Here is a 21,124-nt window from a genome sequence, read left to right as displayed (position 1 = left end):
TTTACTGCTCATTTTTAGAAAGTTTTCTTTTATATTTTGCAGACATCTGCTTTTTCTCTAGTGTGCATCCTTTTCCTTTCTGAAACTATGCAGAACAAATCATTATTCGTTTAACCTCTAGAGATGTCAAAATAATATCTTGTCTTCTAGATTAGTAATTTAAAACACAGGCTCTGGAATTAGATCCAGTTATATTAGTTGTGAGAAGCCTACCCATTTCTCTGTGAGAGGTCCCCTTTCACTTTTCCCCCAGGGTACTCTTGAGGAGGGGGAAGTGAGAAATATCTAGATAGAAGGATAGAGGGGAGAGAAACAGAAACACAGGATAGCCTTGGGAGGGCCTGGATCATTATCTACTGGCCCTTTCTGTCTCTTCTAAAGGGCTATTTGTAGGAATGCCAAGGGATGGAGCAAAAGACCACCCCCTAGCTCACCCAAGTGTAGCCCTTCCAATCACCTAATAACCTTGTACATGGTCAAGCAATCCTCTAAATGCATCCCTGCTGGGTAAAGCAAGCTCAGATCTCACTAGGAAACCTTTGTGGGCCTCCACAACTCCCTGTTCTTGATATAATAAAGCCCCCCCCCCAGGCCCCTTGGATAGACTGTGCCTGTATTAGGTCGTCCTTCTTGAATAATCTTACCTGTCATGGAGCTACACTTTCCATCAAGCATACTCTGGCTTCGGTTGGAAGCTATCAAGAAGAAAGTTGCCTGTCTTTGGCTACCAGCCTCTGGCAGGAGAGGGTACAGAGCTTAACTCAGCTTTGACCCAGATCCCTACTAAGAGTTTGCAAATGTCCACAGCGATCCCCATAGCTGCCACACTTCCCAGTAAAGGAGTAGAAGATAATAAAGATGGAATATCCTTATTGGAATGGGTCTAAGAAGACTATAGCAGTCTGAGCTGCACCAAGCCTTTTTCTAAATCAAAACTCTCCTAACAGATGTTTAATAAAATTTTCAAGAGACTATTTTGAGTCCCAGGAGAAAGCAGTCATTTCAAAACACTTCAAAATATCCACTCAAGTAAATAAAAACTCATAAAATACTTTTAGCTGTATATACATATGTTCCTACCATAGCAGTAGAATTTCTGTACAAACTAACTCAATTGTGGGAGGCCTACCCCTTTCTAAACAGAAACAGAAGGAGTGGAAACTTCTAGGAAGAAGACAGAAAAGCTTCCCTAATTATGACACCTTCACTTAAGTTTTCCAGGGGCCACTGAGACCATAAAATTATATCTTAGGCTACCATAAAAAGTGTTCAGAGTACTTCAAGATGCTTCTAATGTGATTGATTTAGTTTATCCTTTAAAAATTAATGTTACCTTATTTGTCCAGACTAGACAGATATTGATGGAGTAATAAAAACAATTTTAATATGAACTTACATTCAACATTTAAACTTTTTATAGACATATTCAAAAGGAAACTATATGACTATTTTACAAACTTTAACACATATGTAGAAGAGATTTCTTAAAATAACTATTAAACTTATGCTGAAAAGGAAATTCTATAGAACTATTTTACAAACTTTAGCAAACATTTAGAAAGACTCTCTTAACTTACACTAGAAAGAATCTCTTAACAGAATTATTACATTTTCTTCTAACAAAGGAAGTATGCAAATCATTTCTAAAATTCAGAGTTTATAGTCAGTTTTGTTATCATTTTGAAAGTTTTCTTGAGTTTGAAGTCAGAGCGTAATTCATCAGTGGCTCTAAGCTTGACTGAAGGTAAAATTCCCTCTTCTTAATTTTTAAAAGCTGCTTTTTTAGACTGCCATGAGCTCTTTCAGCAATGCCTTGTCTTTGATTTTTATTAGCCCAATGTTTCTGACAAGGTTATTTGTTCACAGAAACTGCTACTGTTCAAAGGAGTCAAGAACATAGATGTGTTGTTTTATTTGTCATGAAACACATCTTTCATTAGCTTACTCTGAGGAAGAACATTTTTGTGATTTACTATTTGTGGGGAGCCGCCATTCTAAGATGGCGCCGACTTCCTGGTAGCCTAGCTGTAAACAACTCATATTTGGCTATGCTCCTAGGACTACGTGTCCCGAGGCACGCGTGCGCGTATATGGTAATTGGCTCTATGTCCTCAGCCTATCCCGTGGCTCCCCGTGCTCGCATTCTGGCAGGATCCAATCACGGACTGACTCGTTTGCTTGAATCCTCATATAAGCAGCTGCAATTTAGTTCTCGGGGCCCCTCACCTCCAGCTCTCCCTTAATCAAGAGGTGCTCCAATAAAGTGTGATCTAAAGCGCTCTACCACTGAGCTAAATCCCCAACCCCTGACTATGTATACCTTTTTTTTTTCCCTTGAGACAGGGTTCCTCTGTGTAGTTTTGTGCCTTTCCTGGAACTCACTTTGGAGACCAGGCTGGCCTCGAACTCACAGAGATCCATCTGCCTCTGCCTCCTGAGTGCTGGGGTTAAAGGTGTGCGTCACCACCGCCCAGCTAGTTGTAACTTTTCAACCTTCAGTACTTGGCACATTTTTCCTATCCTCACAAACATCAGTGTATTCACTAAGCAAGCATTCTAATTTAGCTTTGTATTCTTGTAGGGAACTTTCAAAGGAAGTGACTATTTTGTAAGACAGCTAGATTTTCTGGAGTTTGATCTCTATCTACAAAACAGTCACTCCTTTCTGAATACACACTTCCTTGTTCTCCATTAGATTTGCAAAGGAATCACTCACTACAGGCTGCTGTTCAAAAGGCAAAGAACTTCTCTGATTATCCTCGTTTGTCAAGGATTTCAAAATGACTTGAGAAGTGTCATTAGCATTTTAATTGCCTCCTGACAGACATCAACTGTTTCTCATTTTCAGGAAGTAAAGCTAAGCTTTCTAGCAGCGCCTTGGAAAAATTAATGTTTTGAGCTGAAAAAAGCAAGAGTTTTTTGGGGCAGTGCGGTTACTGGTATCTGTTATGAACTACATTTCCCAAACTGCCTTTCTCTATATCGTCACGCTGTTACAAACTACATTTCTCAAGCTGCCTTACAAACCACATTTCCTAGGTTGCCTTTCTGGGTCTGGGAGAAAACTCACCTGCAGTCAGTGGTGGCCGTTACTCTCCCAGTTTCATTCACATGGTCAAAATCAAGTTTCTGCTCTTTTACCACGGGCGGTTTTTAAGTCAAGATTAAGCTTTTCGCCTGGCACTGTCCCTAGAACAGGTTGTGCCTGTCCGCATGCACTCAGACAGGTGCTTGTTGCCAGAAGTGAAAACTTCTTGGTGCTTCACTCCCCCGCCTCACCAGGTCAGTGAAAAGGAATGAGAGCTTTCTAGGGCAATTACAGGTGATTTTCCCATTCTGATGTTATTTCCAGGTGCATCTGATTTTGCCCTTACAGGAAGAAAAAAAAAAAAATCTGAAGACCAGACCTGAAAAGCTTTTGGTTTTTAAGAGAAAGATAACTTAAGTTTTCACCAAGACTTCTGTTCCCTATTCTTGGCTTCATGGCCAAGAGGAAACTAATTCTGATAGTACAGTGTTTTCATACAGTGGCAATATCAGCAGAGTGAAGAGTTTTATTTCACTCTCATCTGCCTCAGGGAAAATTCTTTTTCTGCCACACAGGACTCAGATCTAAGCGGTCCACAGAAATCTTTTTCTGCCCATTTTTCTCATAGTACTTTTTTCATGTCTCTGATTCTTCCCCAGGAGTTTGTGTTCATAGTCCCATAGTTGGAAAATCAAGGACATAGTTCCTCTGTCTTGTTGCTTATTTTTTTTCTACACTATATTCCTGTATTCTATCTCATATTTTTCTTTAATTTTTATAGATAGAAGAGAGAGAAAAAAAGAAACCTAGATTGAGATAACTTGCTGCAGCCTAACTTTTCACTTCAGCATCTTTCAGCCACCTTACTTGATCTATATTCCTAAAAATAGAATACCCCTGCCTTAATTTTACTACATAACCAGACATGCCCAACTGCTTCCTGTGGAGCCCTCAACCCTCCTTTCACCAAGGCCCTGGTCCCTGTTCCTGGTGCCATCTGTGGGGGGCTCACCCATTTCTCTGTGAGAGGCCCCCTTTCACTTTTCCCCAGGGTACTCTTGAGGAGGGGGAAAAGAGAAATATTTAGACAGAAGGAGAGAGGGGAGAAAGACAGAAACACAGGATAGATCGGGAGGGCCTGGATCATTATCCACCAGCCCTTTCTGTCTCTTCTAAAGGAATTTTTATAGGAATGCCAAGGGGTGGAGCAAAAGACCTCTCCCTAGCTCAGCCAAGTATAGACCTTTCCAATCACCTAATAACCTTGTACATGTCCAAGAAATTCTCTAATGCATCCCTGCTAGGTAAAGCAAACTCAGATTGGGCCTCTACAATTAGTTTTATTGTATGTTGTTGGGCAGGTTAAAGTTTTCTGTGCTGGTGCTTTCCTGTCTGTGAAATAGGACTAGCGGTAATACTTCAGTGAGTTGGGAGATGGTTACCCTATGTGATAGATATGTTTCTTAAAAAGCAGGCACTGAAATGGATTCAGTAGTATAAAAAGGTATTAGGGAGAGGAGGTTTGCTGTGGGATGTTCTGTATGTTAAATGTGTTGCTCTGATTGGTTAATAAATAAAACACTGATTGGCCAGTAGCCAGGCAGGAAGTATAGGTGAGACAAGGAGAGGAGAATTCTGGGAAGTGGAAGGCTGAGTCAGAGAGACGCTGCCAGCCGCCGCCATGAAAAGCAAGATGTAAGGTACCGGTAAGCCACGAGCCACGTGGCAACTTATAGACTAATAGAAATGGGTTAATTTAAGATATAAGAATAGTTAGCAAGAAGCCTGCCGTGGCCATACAGTTTGTAAGCAATCTAAGTCTCTGTGTGTTTACTTGGTTGGGTCTGAGCCGCTGCGGGACTGGCAGGTGGCAGAGATTTGTCCTGACTGTGGGCCAGGCAGGAAAACTCTAGCTACAGAGGTTAGAGAGGAACGTGAAAGGAAAGGGGAAGGACCTTCCAGATACACAGATCTGAAGAAACATAGCCCACCTGACAGGTAACTCTAGAGCACAAATTGCTGGCTAGAGTACTACCCCCGGGAGAAGTGGACAGACTCTACTACCCCATCATGTTAGGCACTGATAGGAGTTGCCCTTGACAAGTATGGCCTCAGTTGGGAAGTTGGAGTTCAAACATGTTGGAGTTGGAGGCTGTTAGCTATTGTACTCCTTTCCCCTAAATGGCAGTTCTCTTTTTGAAAGAAGATCCAAATAAATGTCACTGTCTGTTTCTTGTGCTAAACTGATTTGTGTATTTAAACACTTCCTGAGAGCAGCAGCCCTAGGAACCAAGGACTCTCTTCCTAGTGGGAAAGATAGAAGGAAGTTGTTAAGATAGATTTCAGCCCGCATTGCTGTAACTGATCTCAGGCTACAATAGTTTTCATTGTCTGCCTCCTCTTCTATTCAGTCTAAATAAAATCCTTGCTCTCAGCTGTCATTTCTCCTAGTCTTGGCTGCTTATCAGTAGTATGGCCCACACTTTCCTATCTGAGGGGTCTGAGAGCCATACCTTCTCAGGCAGGAGTTACTGTACTCGTGAATTCATAGTTAGGCAGGAGATTAGACTGTTGTCACCCTACTGGCTGTCTAAGTTCCGTGACTACCTCTTGTTTCTGTTATATAACTGTAGCTGTACTTCTGCTGAAGATGAGGGTTAACTAAGGCTGCAGAGATTGTTACTCCTCTTCTGCATCCTGGTTATGGGGAGTCCCAGCTGTAAGTTGTAGTTCATTGTAATCTTCCATGTGTCTCTTAGTTAGCTTTCTATTGCTGTGTTAAAACACTGACCAAAACTAACGGGGAGAAAGAGGGTTATTTGACTTACAGTTTATAGTCTGTCATTGAGGGTAGCTAAGGCAAGAACCTAAACAGGGATCGTGAGGAATAGTTTACTGGCCTGCTCCTCTTGGCTTGCTCAGTTGCTTTCTTACACATCCCAGGACCACCTGCCCTGAGATGACACCACCCTCAGTAGACTGGACCCTTCCACATTCATATCAATCAAGAAAATGCTTCACATGCTTGCCTACAGACCAGTTGGGGGCATGTTTTAAATTAAGGTTCCTTTTTCTCAGATGACTTTAGCTTGTGTCAAGTGCGGGGCGGTGGTGGCGCATGCCTTTAATCCCAGCACTAGGGAGGCAGAGCCAGGAGGATCTCTGTGAGTTCGAGGCCAGCCTGGGCTACCAAGTGAGTTCCAGGAAAGGCGCAAAGCTACGCAGAGAAACCCTGTCTTGAAAAACCAAAGAAAAAAAAAACCAAAAAAAAAAAAACAAGCCGGGCGTTGGTGGCGCACGCCTTTAATCCCAGCACTCGGGAGGCAGAGCCAGGTGGATTTCTGTGAGTTCGAGGCCAGCCTGGGCTACCAAGTGAGCTCCAGGAAAGGCGCAAAGCTACACAGAGAAACCCTGTCTCGAAAAAACCAAAAAAAAAAACCAAAAAAAAACAAAAACAAAACAAAAAAAAACAACAACAACAAAAAAAACTAACCAGCATGGTCTAATAGCAAGGAAAGAATGCCACTTTTGGCAGGAGGCCTTCTAATTCTGTAGAGCCCAGCAGTGTATGGATGAAAAGCACAAAGTCTTCTAGTGGCTCACTGGAAATTATGATGGTGGGGGCATTTCTTCTTCCACCTAAGACCATGTGATCCTCTTCATGAGACTATCCTACTAGTTGGAATATAGCTCTGAGTTAGTTTACATACTGAATACTAGAGCAGTGACTCTCAACCTGTGGGTCATGACCTCTGTGAGGGGTTGAATGACCCTTTCACAGGGTCACATATCAGATATCTTGCATACCAGATATTTACATTATGATTCATAACAGCAAAATTACAGTTATGAAGTAGTAATGAAATAATTTTATGGTTGGGGGGTCACCACAACATAAGGAACTGTATTAAAGGGTCACAGCATTAGGAAGGTTAAGAACCACTGTACTAGAGGATCTTACATGATCTTACCTCTCTAAGTTGACATATCAGCTGTGCTTTCAGTAGGACCTCAAACACTCTTGGATTATGTTTTTGTTTCTTTGCTTATTTTGTTTTGTTTTGAGACAGGGTCTCACTATGCAGCCCTGGCTAGCCTAGCACACTCTGTAGATTTGTCTGCTTCTGCCTCTGCCTCCCAAATTAAGTTTCTGCTCTCCAATTCCTTATGATGAGAATTAAATTTCAACACATGGAGTCTTGGGAAGCATACTCAGACTATATCCAAACCAGAGTAGGTACTGTGCAAGCCCTATGCAGTGGTGCTAGTCTGGGTTCTTACTGGCTAGAAAGGAAAACCTATGCCTGTAATAGTTGTTTGTTCCTGTGAGACTCAGCCATTGGTTATCATGGTTAGGTTTTTTTTGTCATCTTGACACAAGTCATATAGAACCTCAATTAAGAAAATTCATCTCTCAGACTGGCCCATAGGCATGTCTGAGGGTATTTTATTGATTAATAATTGATGTAGATGGGTCCAGCCCACCTTAGGTGGTACACCCCGGGGTTGGTGGTCTTTGGTTTTATAAGAAAGCAGGCTGATAAAGCTGTGGGGAGCAAGCCAGTGAGCAGCCTTCCTCTGTGGTCTCTGCTTCAGTTCCTGCTTCCAGGTTCCTGCCCTGACTTCCCTTCATGATGGAACTGTAAGCTGAAAGGTAAAATAAACTCCTCTCCAAGTCTTTAGCACAGCAATAGAAACCAAACTAAGACACTGGCCCTTCTGATGTTGGGAGGATGCAGAGTAGTCAACTTGCCACCAAAAAGCTTGTTGTCTGCTTGACGTTTGCTGCTATATTGGAGCTTGGCGATGTTTAAATTGGTTGTGGTAAATGAGACCATGTTTTCTCCCCCCCCATCTCTATTTTTGCCAGAGTGACCTATTCATTCATGTCCTCACAATGCCAGTTCTGAGATGGCATATGTCAGTTGAGTCATTTTGTACATTTGGTGGTTCAGTGTCTTTTCTGCTGAAATTAGATGCTTTCTGGTGAGCATAACACAGATTTTAGAAATAGATTTTCATGCTTTGTGCTCAATTCTATGTGGTCATTCAGTTGTTCCTTTTTCTTACAGTGTTTCTCTGGACCAGTTGACTAGTCCACTTGCCATTGTCCATGAGTGTGTGTTCTCATCTCACTTTTCTTCCTACAAAATTTTATAACCAAATGCATCACTTAAAGCTCTTTTAGGGAGTTAGGGAAGTTTTCATTTCCAGTGTCAAGGTCACCCTTAAGCTTGGCTATAATGAATCTACTGTTTGTTCTCAGCTTGCATTCAGGTAATGGTGGTGTCTGTCAGGGAAGTCCTGGCTGCCTGCTTATGTAGCTTGTGTCCTTTGGTTCTGTTTTATTTCAGTCTTCGGTATACTGTTTCCGTCTTAGAGTGGGTTGCTGCTGAGCTGAAACGCATTTGAGACTTAGAGGGTCTTAGTAAACTTAGCTTATTATGAAAAGTTCTGAATACATGGTGCCCAGTAATCAAGCATTCTGTCTCTTACCAGGATACCAGGAGCTGTTGTTCCATCAGTATGGCTTTCCTATAGAACTCCATCACCTGCGTTGTGATTCTACCACTGGGGCTTCCTATCGAATGGTTACTGTTCTTCCTCCAGGTATACCTAACAGCTAGGCAGCAGTTCTCAACCTGTGGATCGTGACCACATTGCGGGTGTCGAATGACCCTTTCACATGGGTCACCTAAGACCATTGGAAAACACAGATCTACATTACAATTGATAACAGTAGCAAAATTACAGTTAGGAAGTAGCAACGAAAATAATTTTATGGGGAGGTCACCATAATATGAGGAACTGTATTAAAGAGTCACAGCATTCGGAAGACTGAGAACCACTGGCTTAGGGACTGCTTACAGTAAAGCCTGGAATTCTGCAAAATTATTTTCCACTCAAAGCTGGTAACCTGTCATGTTACCACATAGGCCAAAGCACTATCCTATATAAAACATGTTGCCTTCAGAATCTGAAGAAGACCACCAGTCACGGTAGGGATACAAGCAGTAGCAGTTTAATTTGGAGTGAGTACATTGGTGTGATCCTTATAATTTCACTGAGATGACAAAACGCTCAATACAGTCACCCCATGTATCTGTGAACTTTACATGCATAGATTCAACTGACTACCCATCAAATATATTAAGGAAAAAACGTGTCTGCACTGAGCATGTGTAGACCTTCTTTCCTAACCATTATTCCCCAAATGACATAGTATCGTAGCTGTTTACTTATCATTTATATTGCACTAGCTATTATGAGTAATCTAGAGATGACTTAACAAGATATATGTAGATTGTATGCAAATCCTATACCATTTTATAGAAGAGATTTGAATATCTGTCAGAGTCCAGCTCCAACCTGTCTAAGGGTTCTTGTGGGGAGGAGAGAGGAATGAGGAAGTATTAGATAGAAATGTAGATGGAGACTGAGAGAAAGACAGGAGACACAGTATAGCTTCCGGAGGGCCCTGGGTCAATACCAAGCAACCTCAAGGTTTATTCCAAAGGACTCATAATACAATGCCAAGGGGTGAAGCAAAAGCCCCCTCACCCCAGATCAAAGCACAATATACAGCCAATTGTAGACCCTTCAAAACACCTGGTAACCATGCCAGTGGCCAAATCATCCTATTATGCAGCCCTGCTGGGTAAAGCAAGCCCCGATTCTCTGACCCTGAGTTAAGGTCTTACTAGAGAGCCTCTGTGGGCCCCCACAAGTATCAAAAATTGGGCATCCATGGATTTTGTTGTCCCAAAGAGATAGAGGGCTAGAACCATCCCTCATCAATATGGAGACAAGTGTTTTCTCCTGTCCTTTGGAATGTATTTCTCTTTCAGTTCATTCAGCATGTTGGAGATTGGCATGCAATTGATATTACAGACCAATGTGGCGTTCTGAGTCTGTATTTCTTCATACAGTAGGGATATATTTGAATCATTGGGTCTGTATCTGACAACTGACTTAAGTCCAGGAATTGGCTAGGGACTACTGGATTTTTATTGGGGCAATCACCCTCAGCCTCTGACTTGTTTTGAGTGTATATATTTAGCAACACTATGATTGACTGTCTACTTTTCTCCTAATGATACTCTATCCCATTAACTATCTGCACAGGTCCCTGAGGATTTAGCTTATTAGTTTTTACCCACCTGTCAGTCATTCTGATAGATTCACTTCTAGTGTTGCCACCTGGTTGCTATTGCTTCCGTGCCCTGGTTCCTATTCCTATCAATGAGCCAAACCCTGACATCCTCTTTTAGAAGAAAAACACCATCTAACTTCCTAGTGATGCTGTTGTCTCACTGTGTTCTTGATGGCCTCAGTGAATGGTCTGACCGTCTGTAATATATCCATTCAACTAACCTTTCCTTATCCCATCCTACATCCTGCCATGTCAATTCAGGCATTTCACTTTTTTCTAGGCTTCTAAGAGCCACCCTAGGTTATACCGTCACTTGGGTCTATGTCAGAATTCATTCCTGAATCTTGAGACATTGTCTCCTTTACACTCCACTCCTCTCCCCAATAAACTTTACCTCAGGTTAATGTTTCTGCTTTGATGAATGGTATTGAAAATACAGCCCTGTGACTGTCTTGCATCCTGCTGGGTTATGCTGGTTAGTCCTTGCAGTTCTTTTGGGATATATATTTTCTTCTTTGTTCAGGCTTAATGTGTTCTTTTCAGGGGTGGCATTAACTACTTTCATGGCAGCCAGAAGTGGAAATGAGAGCAGATCGGGGGTGGGGTGGGGTGGGGTGGGGAAGAACTTGTTACTTTGGAGGAGGACTCTTGTGAGAATGCTTTCTCTGGGGACATATAAACAGTTATGTAAACAAATGTCTATTTCCTTATAAAGTCCCAATGACAAACCAAAGCCTTACTTGCTAAACTAATGAGTTTTGGGGGCTTACTTATGGAGTGTGGGATGAGAGGTTACTTACAATAGCATGGGTGACCTCTGAGAACACTTGAAAGTCTCACCCCAGCATGAATGATAGCTGCATAGAGTTCTCCATTCTTTCTTTCTTTCTTTTTTTTATTTTAAAGATTTTATTTATTTATTATGTATACAGCATGTATGACTACAGGCCAGAAGAGGGCACCAGATCCAATTACAGATGGTTGTGAGCCACCATGTGGTTGCTGGGAATTGAACTCAGGACCTCTGGAATGGCAGTCAGTGCTCTTAACCTCTGAGCCATCTCTCCAGCCCTAGAGTTCTCCTTTCATACTCTCTATACTCTAGTACCTCCTGAGACCATGGGGCAACATACACCTACTTTAGAATTATATGCACATGGCTGGGAGGTACAGAGGAAGAGAATGGATTCTCAGGTGAGGTGCAGTGACTCCCTTCTAGGAGGGAATATCAACTGTCAGAATGCTCAAGCTGGAGAGTCTCTTGCAAGTAGTTAACAGCTGCTCTGATGAAGTTGACAGCTGTTATGTTAGGATAGTGTTCTGCAACAAGGACAGGGGCCTCTGAAATGTAGCCATAGACCATGGGAGTGTGAACTCATTCCTGTAGATTTGGAGGGTTCAAAGGAAAATGACTGGTCGGTGGTGGTGCATGCCTTTAATCCCAACACAGGCAGAGACAGAGGCAGAGACACAGGTAGAGTTTGAGGCCAGCTTGGTCTAAGACTGAGTTCCAGGACAACCACCCTGTCTGGAAAAGCCAAAAAAAAAAAAAAAAAAAAAAAAGGGACTGTCTTTGAGGTCCACTGTTTTAGGTGTACCTATCCCATCTTTCAGACTTCTAGTTTCCTAAATTAAGATCCTGGACCTTCCGGTAACATTTTTGCCCATGGTTGAACATTTAGTTATCTTTGAAACGATGGTGTTAACTGCCCTGGCTTTACTCTGTGTTTACCGCTTTCCCACTGTAGTGATAAGGATCTTTGTGTGCTACCAAACAGTCCTTAGTTTCCAGTCGTTTGTTAGTGGCCCTCTCTGGGGAATCAGTGTAACAAAATAGCTAAGCTCATTCTATTGTTCTTGTAACTCACACTTTTCAGTCTTTACAGCAATCAGAGAATTTCTTTCTGGGAACCTTCTCTAAAGTCACATCTTGTGAAAGTGTTATTGCTTGGACCAGCAGCTGTGCCAAGGACTGTGCATGTCTCGTATCCCACCTGGCATGAGGTTCTCGTTGCTGGTAGGGTGACGAGTGATCTGGTTTCCAAGCCTTGTTTCACCTCCTGTTTTCTCAGTTCTTGTCTGCTATTACCTGTGTCAGTTCCAGTCTTTTAGGAAGTAGCTGCTGAGACAGAATTAGGAATATGAGAAGTTTATGCAGAAGGGGAAGACTCCTGAGAAAAGGATGGTAGGATTGTAGGGAGACCTCACAAGTGCCAAGAAGATCTGACAGAGTTTCCCATTAACCAAGTAAAGCTGTATGATCAAAGCCTGTCCTTTAGAGGAGTTTTGTGTTATTAAGAAATGGCCAGTTCTTTGGTGCCCATACTGTTGGTCAATCATTGGCTGGGGCCACCCTGAAAAAGCATGGCCTCAGCTTGAAAGCAGGGGATCCTGAAGGGGCTGCAGCTGGGGTCATGTGACGGTACACCTAGTACTTATTGGCAAGTTCTTTCATGAAGGTTAATACAAGTGACACACCTCCATATGTAAGTACTAAGCAACTGTTAGGTACTAATGTTATAATGATTGCCTGATTATATTTCCTTAAGTTGCTTTTGTATTTAATAACTAAAACCTCTTCTAGATACTCTCATTTTGTCTTTACTGTTGGAGCTCACTGAGGTTTCCTAGTGGCTTTACCCAGCAGGACTACATAAGAGGATGATTGATTGGACCATGGGCCTGAGTACCAGGTGTTTGGAAGGGTCTACACTTGGTTGTATCTAGCAAGGGGAAGGTCTTTTGCTTCGCCCCCTGGCATTGCTATAAAAAACCCTTTGGAATAAAGTTCTGGCCTGGTGGGTTTTGACCCAGTCCCTCCTGAGGCTATCCTATGTTTCTGTCTTTCCTCTCGTTGTCTAGGTATTTCTATCTAACTATTTTCTACTTCTCCCTGCTCAAGAGTACCTTGGTTGTAAAAGTGGGGGCTGATCCCCCCCACATTACTTTCTCTTGAATATGCTTATCTATGTGTGACATGAGTTTTCTACTTGGAACTGAAAATAGACATTTCAGATGTGGTCTGGCACATAGTAAGTGCTTAATGAATGTTGATTGAAATGACCAACCAGTGATTGAAATGATCAATGTTCCATTGATCAGCAACACACACACACACACACACACACACACACACACACACACACACACACACACACTTTTTTTTCCTTCTACTGCTTAAGATTGAACCTAGGGTCTTTCACATGCTAGGCAAGCACTTTACTACAGCTCTCTTTTTAAACTTTTTATTCTGAAATCAGATTTCACTAAGTTCCTGGAGCTGGCCTTGAACTCATTCTGGACAGGTAGGCTTTTAACTTCTGATCCTTTCACTTTGGCCTTCTGAATAGCTGGGATCACAGCTAGTAGGCTCCACTATTTCAAAAGATGATAAAAGACACTTATCCAAGAGTTAAAATTTAATAATTTTATTGCTTCATCAATCAAGGGAAATGGACCCCCCCCTTCTCCCTCCTTAACTGAGCACAGTGAAGAGACAGTGAGGGGTAGGACTTCTAGAATGCTTTGGTATTGCCTGCTTGATTTGTACTAATGTGTAAGCAGTTGTATCCACTCTTGCTTTTACACTTTTGTGTGCCCTAAGATGGACATACCAAGACATTTTGTTATAGTGTTCTTTTTTTTTTTTCTTTTTGGTTTTTCGAGACAGGGTTTCTCTGTGTAGCTTTTCGCCTTTCCTGGGACTCACTTGGTAGACCAGGCTGGCCTCGAACTCACAGAGATCCGCCTGGTTCTGCCTCCCAAGTGCTGGGATTAAAGGCGTGCGCCATCACCGCCCGGCTAGTGTTCTTATTAGACATAATAGTAGCAAAAGTAGTTTTCCTCAGGGGGCTTTGGACTGTACTTTAGGAACCACTGATGTGATCTAAACTCATCACATTGTGTTTGGATGTTTTTTAGTAGACTGAAGGTTGTTTCATCTTAGAAGATTACCTAATCTATTTAAACATTTTTATAAACTCAACAACCTAAGTTAAACTCTGTTGAATGTTCGAGTCATTTTAAAAAATTTAATTTAGTTTCATGTATATGGTGTTTTGCCTACATGCATGTCTGTGCACCACATGTGTGGCTGGTGCCCCAATAAGTCAGACGAATGCATCAGATCCCCTGGAACTAGAGTTACAGATTCTGAGCTGCCATATGGGTACTGGGAATTAAATCCAGGTCTTCCAGAAGAGCAACCAGTGCTCTTAAGTGCTGAGCCATCTCTCCAGACAAGTTTGAAAATGTTTTAGTACTACTTTTTGGGTGTGTGCACATGTGCATGTGGGTATTCTTGCGTGTGGAAAGCATTTGGTTGAGTTTGGAGCTCACTGATTGGCCAGGCTGGCTGGGCAGCCAATGAGCTCCAAGGATCCTTTTTTTTTTTTTTTGCTCCTCAGTGCTACAGTTACAGAAGCTGCACAGCTTTTTTATGGTGGGGATTCCAATTCATGCTTTCACAGTAGGCACTTTACCCAGTGAGCTTAATAATATAATTCTTAATACAATAATGCAATTCTTAATACATACCTTTGTTGTTTTTAGTATGCATAGGTTCCTGCTTGCGTGTGTGTATATAAACTCTATGCTAATAACTTTAAAAAATATAGTTTTTGAGATGGGGGAGATAGGGACTGAACGCATGCCTAATATGTGCTGTACCACTGAGCTATGACCCTCGTTCCCCAGATGTAGTTTTAAGGCTTATATTCAATACTTCCTTACTCAGAACAAAACTTTTGTTGTTGTTGTTGTTGTGTTTGTTTTATTTATTTATTTTTTTGAGACAAGATTTCTGTTTCACCCAAGTCCCTCCGGAATTACAGGCATGCACCACCACTGCCCATCTTCAGAACAAATCTTTAATAAATATGTATCAGAGCTGTGTGTGGTGGTGCATGCCTTTAATCCCAGCACTCAGGAGGCAGAGACAGGCAGATCTCTGTGAGTTCAAGGCCAGCCTGGTCTACAGAGCAAGTTCCAGGACAGCTAGGGTTATGTTACACAGAGAAACCCTGTTTCAAAAAGACAGAAAAAACAAAACAAAACAAAACAAAAAACAAAAGAAAGACATGTATCAGTTGATCTGTTGATATTAGATCCTGTGACATTCTTGAAACACAAATTATTGTGTTTTTTTTTTTTAGTTGTTTTTGAAACAGGTTCTTATGTAGGTTGTGGGAGGCCTGCCCCTACTTTTTCACCAGAGTTCTCTTGAGGAGGGAGGAGTGAGAAATATTTAGATAGAAAGATAGAGGGAAGAGAAATAGAAACACAGGATAGCTCAGGAGGGCCTGGATAATAGCCACCAGCCCCTTCTGTCTCTTCTAAAGGGCTATTTATAGGAATGCCAAGGGGTGGAGCAAAAGACCTCCCCCTAGCACAGCCAAGTGCAGACCCTTCCCAGATGTAGTTTTATCACATATCATAATTACATTGTAGTGAGATTTGACTGGAAAACTTACTGTTCTGAGGTATCTGTACCCTGGCACACTAGAAACCCCTTATTCTGCTGTTGAGTGGGTTTGCCAACCAGGGAAGCCTGTTTTTGTTAATAGTAGAAGAATTCCTTTTTCTTTCACTGCTGGTAATCCATCCCAGGGCATGTGCTCTACCTCTGAGCTATACCCTCTGCCCTACAACAAAATGAGAAGATATATAGAAACAGACCAGAATTAGTGATGTTTTCTCTATGTGTGCCTTTTCATATGTGCAAGGTACATATGCACATGTGTGTGGAAGCCAGAGGACCATCTCAGGTGTTGTTCTTCGGCTGCTGCGCTCTCTTGCGCTCCCTCCCTCCCTCCCTCTCTCTCTCACTCAGTGTGTGTGTGTGTGTGTGTGTGTGTGTGTGTGTGTGTGTGTGTGTGTATGTTTGATGTCTAGGCCTAGATGATTTGGGTGTAGAGTGAAATGTTTAAATTGGGGAAGGGATGTATGAGATAATGTGAGGTTTTAGGAGGATAGACTAGATATAGACTAGGTTTAAGGGGAGCAGTTAAAGCTGTAGTAGATGAGACCATCTAATGAAAAGATGAAGAGTACAGAGTCTGAGAGAGAGCATGAGACTGTATACAGTCACAGTTAAGAAATAAAGAGACCTGGTCCTAGTGCCCCAGACCTGTAATCTCAGCTACATGCAAGGCTGAGGCAGAAGCATTGTGTCTTAGTAACTGTTCTATTACTGTGAAGAGACACCATGGCCAAGGCAATTCTTACAAAAGAAAGCATTTAATTGGTGCTTGCCTAACAATTTCAGAGTTTTATTCCATTATCATGACAGGGAGCATGATAACACTCATGGCAATGGAGGAGTAGCTGAAGGCTCTATCTCGGTCCACAGGCTGAGGTGGCAGTGACTGGGCCTGGAATGGGCTTTTGAAACCTCAAAGCCCACCCCCATTGACACAGTTCCTCCAGCAAGGCCACACCTACTACAACAAGGACACATCTCCTAGTCCTTCTCAAGTAGTGCCACTCCTTGGTGACAAAATATTCAAATAAAGGACCCTGTAGGAGGGCCATTTATATTCTGACCACCATAGATTGTAAGTTCAAGTCTGCCTGAGCAACTTAGTTAAACCATTCCTCAAGAGTGAAAAAGGGGACCGGAGTGTGTAGCTCAGTGGTGGAGCCCTTGTCCTAGGTTCATTCCTCAGCAAACAAAGATGAGGTGGGGGTGAGGGGAGACAAAGAAGTAATCAAGTTTGGTAGAAGCAAAGGAGAATTTTAAAAAGGAGTGGTCAGTTGTGTTGGTATATAGTATGTAGATATGATAGATGAGAATTTAAAAAGTCTGTTAGAGTGAGAGTCTCAGAGGTGCATGCCTGTGATCTTATGAGCAGGGAGGCTAAAAGATTGCCATAAATAAGGCCACCTTGAGCTTCATGGTGAGCCATGGCTATATAGCAAGAGCCCATCTCAAAAAATTAAATACACTGGGGCTGGAGAGATGGCTCAGCAATTAAGTGCACCAACTGCTCTTCCAGAGGACCCAGGTTCAACTCCCAGCACCCACATGGCAGCTCACAACTGTATGTAACTCCAATTCCAGGGTACCCGATATCTTCACACAGACATGCATGCAGGTAAAACACTAATGTTCATAAAATAAAAGTAAGTAAGTAAATAAATAAATAAAATATACCAACAAGAATTAAAGAAAAAGTTTGTTAGACTTGGCAGTTAGAAAGTATTGATGACCTTGGCTAGAACAGTTCTGGTAGATTGGAGATAAGAAGATGGATCAGTAAAAATGTTTTTATTTTAGTTGTTTTGTTTTAGATGAACTAACACACACACACACACACACACACACACACACACACACACACACACACACACCGCATGTGTGTAAGTACCTGAGGAGGCCAGAAGAAAAAGTTGGAGTCACAGGCAGTTGTGAGCCATGTGACATGGGTGCTGAGAATCAAACTCAGTTCCTCTGCAAAGCACCAAGTGCTCTTCACCACTGAGTCAGCTCTCCAGCCCCAGTAAAAATGCTTTTAAAAAAGTGCTTGGCTGGCTACACGGTGTAGAGCACATCTTTAATCCCAGCAGGTGGATCTCTGAGCTCGAGGCCAGCCTGGTCTACACATTGAGTTTCAGGACAGCCAGGGCTACACAGAGAAACCCGGTTTTGAAATAAATGGATGGATGGAAGGATGGATGTTTGGGTGGATGGGTGGATGAATGGATGGATGGATGGATGGGTGGGTGGATAGGTGGATGGGTGGGTGGGTGGATGGGTGGATAGATAAATAAATAACAAAAAGAAGTGCTTGGCTAAACAAAAAATTCAAAAGGGAGGTAACTAGGATATATAAGATTGAAGCAAAGATTTGAGTGTTTGTTATCAAAAGATAAGTGAACATAATTACAAATCTGTAAAGGAAGAAGCTGAACACAGGAGTGTCAATACTCTGTGCATGCTGGAAAATGACTGTTTCAGAGTTAGTTAATGTATTGGAAGATACAGTAATCTGAGTTGTGAATATATAGGGTATATTTATTATTTGAATAGCACCCACCAACAAATAGAACATGCAAACTCAGTTTTAGAAGTCTTTTGGAAATGTGAAGTCTCTACATTGATTAGATGAGGAAATTTAGACTTGCACTTTGGTACGTTTGACTTTTTACATTATTAGTTTTATTTATATTAAATTATACTAAATGTTTTAATTACTTGATTTCCTTTTTTCAGGATCAGACTTTTGTAACATATGCTGTTTGGACACAATAGCATTCAGTTTTTAAGATATTCTAATTGCATATTTGCATGCTGAATTAAACGCTGTATCTCTGAGCATCCACTATTATGAACTGTATTGTATTGTTGCCCCTCCTTTCGGGCTGCAGGTCTCTTGTTTTCAAAGCTCTTACCATAGCTTTTCAGCGTGTATAACAGATGATCATTAAATAGATGTCTGGGGAGACACATGGTTGGTTAAACTGATAAACTACATGAGGAGGTTTTCTTTCTGTTTGTGCATAACCTTAGTAGTAGTGTCTAGGGGAAGGTGTACTGCTGCTCTTGATGAATTTCATTGATGTCTGACTTAATGAACTTTATTGATTTCTCAGTATATAAGCGTTCCTTCCCTCTCCCCCATTTGAAGCACCACAGTCACATACATTGGAGTTGCTTGCCCTTAGCCTCCAAAATAACTAGACTGGATTTTTTTTTTTTTTTGAGACAGTCTTGCTGGGCGGTGGTGGCGCATGCCTTTATCCCAGCACTTAAGACTGGAGGCAGAGGCAGGCGGATCTCTGTGAGTTCGAGGCCAGCCTGAGCTACAGAGTGAGTTCCAGGATAGATTCCAAAACTACACAGAGAAACCCTGACCCTGTCTCAAGAAAGAATGAAAGAAAGAAAGAAAGAAGGAAGGAAGGAAGATAGATAGAAACATAGATAGATAGATAGATAGATAGATAGATAGATAGATAGATAGATAGATAGATAGATAGAAACATAGATAGATAGATAGATAGATAGATAGATAGATAGATAGATAGATAGATAGATAGATATGGCTCCCTGGTAAAGAGCTTGTATTGTAGAGAACCCAGATTTGGTTCCCAGCTCCCATGTCAGGTAGCTCACAACTATCTGTAACTCCATCTCCACAGGGACCTTACTACTCTGGCTTTTGAGAGCACCTATACTCACATGTACACACACATACACACACACACACACACACCCCTAAAAAATACATCTTTAAACGTTTAGTTTATCAGTTAATCTGGCATTTTATAAATATTTTAAAATACATATTTTCCTTAAAATCATAGTTTTGTAGCTCTTAAAATGAATTTATTTGTGGTCTGGATAGATGGCTCATTGGTTAAGAGTACTTATTCTTGCAAAAGGACCTGGGTTCCATTCCCAGCACCCATATGAGGCTTACAAATCATCTGTAACTCCAGTTCCAGGGGATCGTATGCTCTCTCTGATCTCTGTGGGCACAGAGCATACATGTGGTGCACAGACATACATTCGGGTAAAACACTCACACAATCTTTAAACAAAATGGATTCATTGGTTGTGAGAGGACTGTTGGCTACTTTCTTCACCCTGTAGCTGAAGATTAGTTGAAGTGGGTGGATATAGCAGAGCAAGCATATTACTATCAAGCAGGTGGAAATTATAGTTATTTATAGCTTTAATTCTTGTTTCTACAATAACTTTCTTGAATTATGTATATACCATAAAATTTGCGTCTTTTAAAAGTGTACAATTTAAGGGCTGGAGAGATGATACAGTGGTTAAGAGCACTGGTTGCTCTTCCAGAGGACCTGGGTTAAATTTCCAGCACCCACATGGCATCTCACAACTGTCTGTAACTCCAGTCCCAAGGGATCCGACACCCTCACACAGACATGTAGGCAATACACCAATGCACATAAAACAAAAATAAATTATTTTAAAAAGTGTGCAGTTTAACAGTTTTTATTGCATGTACAGAGCTGTACAGTGCTCACCACTACAGTATCTAATTTTAGAACAGCTTCATCCAGGAAATAAGTCTTGTACTCATTGGCAGGTTATCGGTCCTTTCTCATCATTGCTTTTCAGTTTCTAATTATACTGCAGTTCCTCTATGTAATTGTCTGTCTTGTATGCTTCATGTAAATGGATCCAGCATCTAGCTTTCTTGCATTTTTTTCTCTTTCCCTTCCTACTTCTTCCTTTTTCCATTCTCTTTCCTTCATTTTTTCTTTTTCTTTTTTTTAGACAGATCTTGAATAGCCCAGGATGGCTTTGAATTCAGGATCTTCCTGCTGCTGCTATGATGGGATTTCTAGGCATGTGCCACCACATCAAGACACCCAGCTTAGCATGCTATTCTCATATTCTCTCTCTCTCTCCCTCTCTCTCTCTCCTCTCTCTCTCTCTCTCTCTCTCTCTCTCTCTCTCTCTCTCTCTCTCTGATTTATTTTATTTTTAATTATATTTGTCTATGTATGGGTATGTGCACATGTATGCAGGTACCTGCAGAAGACTTTGAGTGTAGGTACCTGAAGAGGCCAGAAACTTTTGGGCCCATGGAGCTAGAGTTGGGAGGTGGTTGTGAGCTGTCATGTAGGTTCTGGGGATGGAAATTGGGTGCTTTGTAAGAGCAATGTGTATACTGAGCCATCTCTCTAGTACCTAGCATGCTGTTTTCAAGATTCATTCATATGGTAACATGTATCAATCACTATGTCATTTTTTATCAGCAAATTATATGCAGTTATACTATATTTTATTTGTTGTTTAATCAGTTAACAGACATTGGGGTTCTTTCATTTTGAGTCATATGAATAATGCTTCTGTAAGCTTTGTTTTTAGAGACAGAGTCTTAAGTAACTCACTGACCTGAAGCTTGCTATGTAGTAGAGGATGACCTTGAACCTCTGATCCTCCTCTTTCCACCTCTCAAGTTCTGGGC

The 21,124-nt window shown here is 41.6% G+C and overlaps 1 protein-coding gene across 9 annotated transcripts in view; it reads left to right on the top strand.

The window, feature by feature from the left end:
- Window positions 1-21,124, top strand: part of Zfyve9 (zinc finger FYVE-type containing 9) — a 144,073-nt gene that overhangs the window by 9,825 nt on the left and 113,124 nt on the right. For 2 of the 9 annotated variants that reach the window (XM_076564715.1, XM_076564710.1), the window contains exons 1-2: window positions 4,666-4,723; window positions 8,528-8,638. The exons of 4 other annotated variants lie outside the window; for them this stretch is intronic. The gene's annotated coding sequence lies outside the window, so the exon portion shown is untranslated. Of the gene's footprint in view, window positions 1-4,665; window positions 4,735-8,527; window positions 8,639-21,124 lie in introns of those variants that run through there. 3 more of the 9 variants (XM_076564714.1, XM_076564716.1, XM_076564709.1) reach the window with 3 other exon arrangements.

Source organism: Peromyscus maniculatus, chromosome 2, assembly GCF_049852395.1.
Source record: "Peromyscus maniculatus bairdii isolate BWxNUB_F1_BW_parent chromosome 2, HU_Pman_BW_mat_3.1, whole genome shotgun sequence".
Taxonomy (NCBI): domain Eukaryota; kingdom Metazoa; phylum Chordata; class Mammalia; order Rodentia; family Cricetidae; genus Peromyscus; species Peromyscus maniculatus.
The sequence above is the reverse complement of the archived record's forward strand: the minus strand, read 5'-3'. Positions and strand labels throughout refer to the sequence as shown.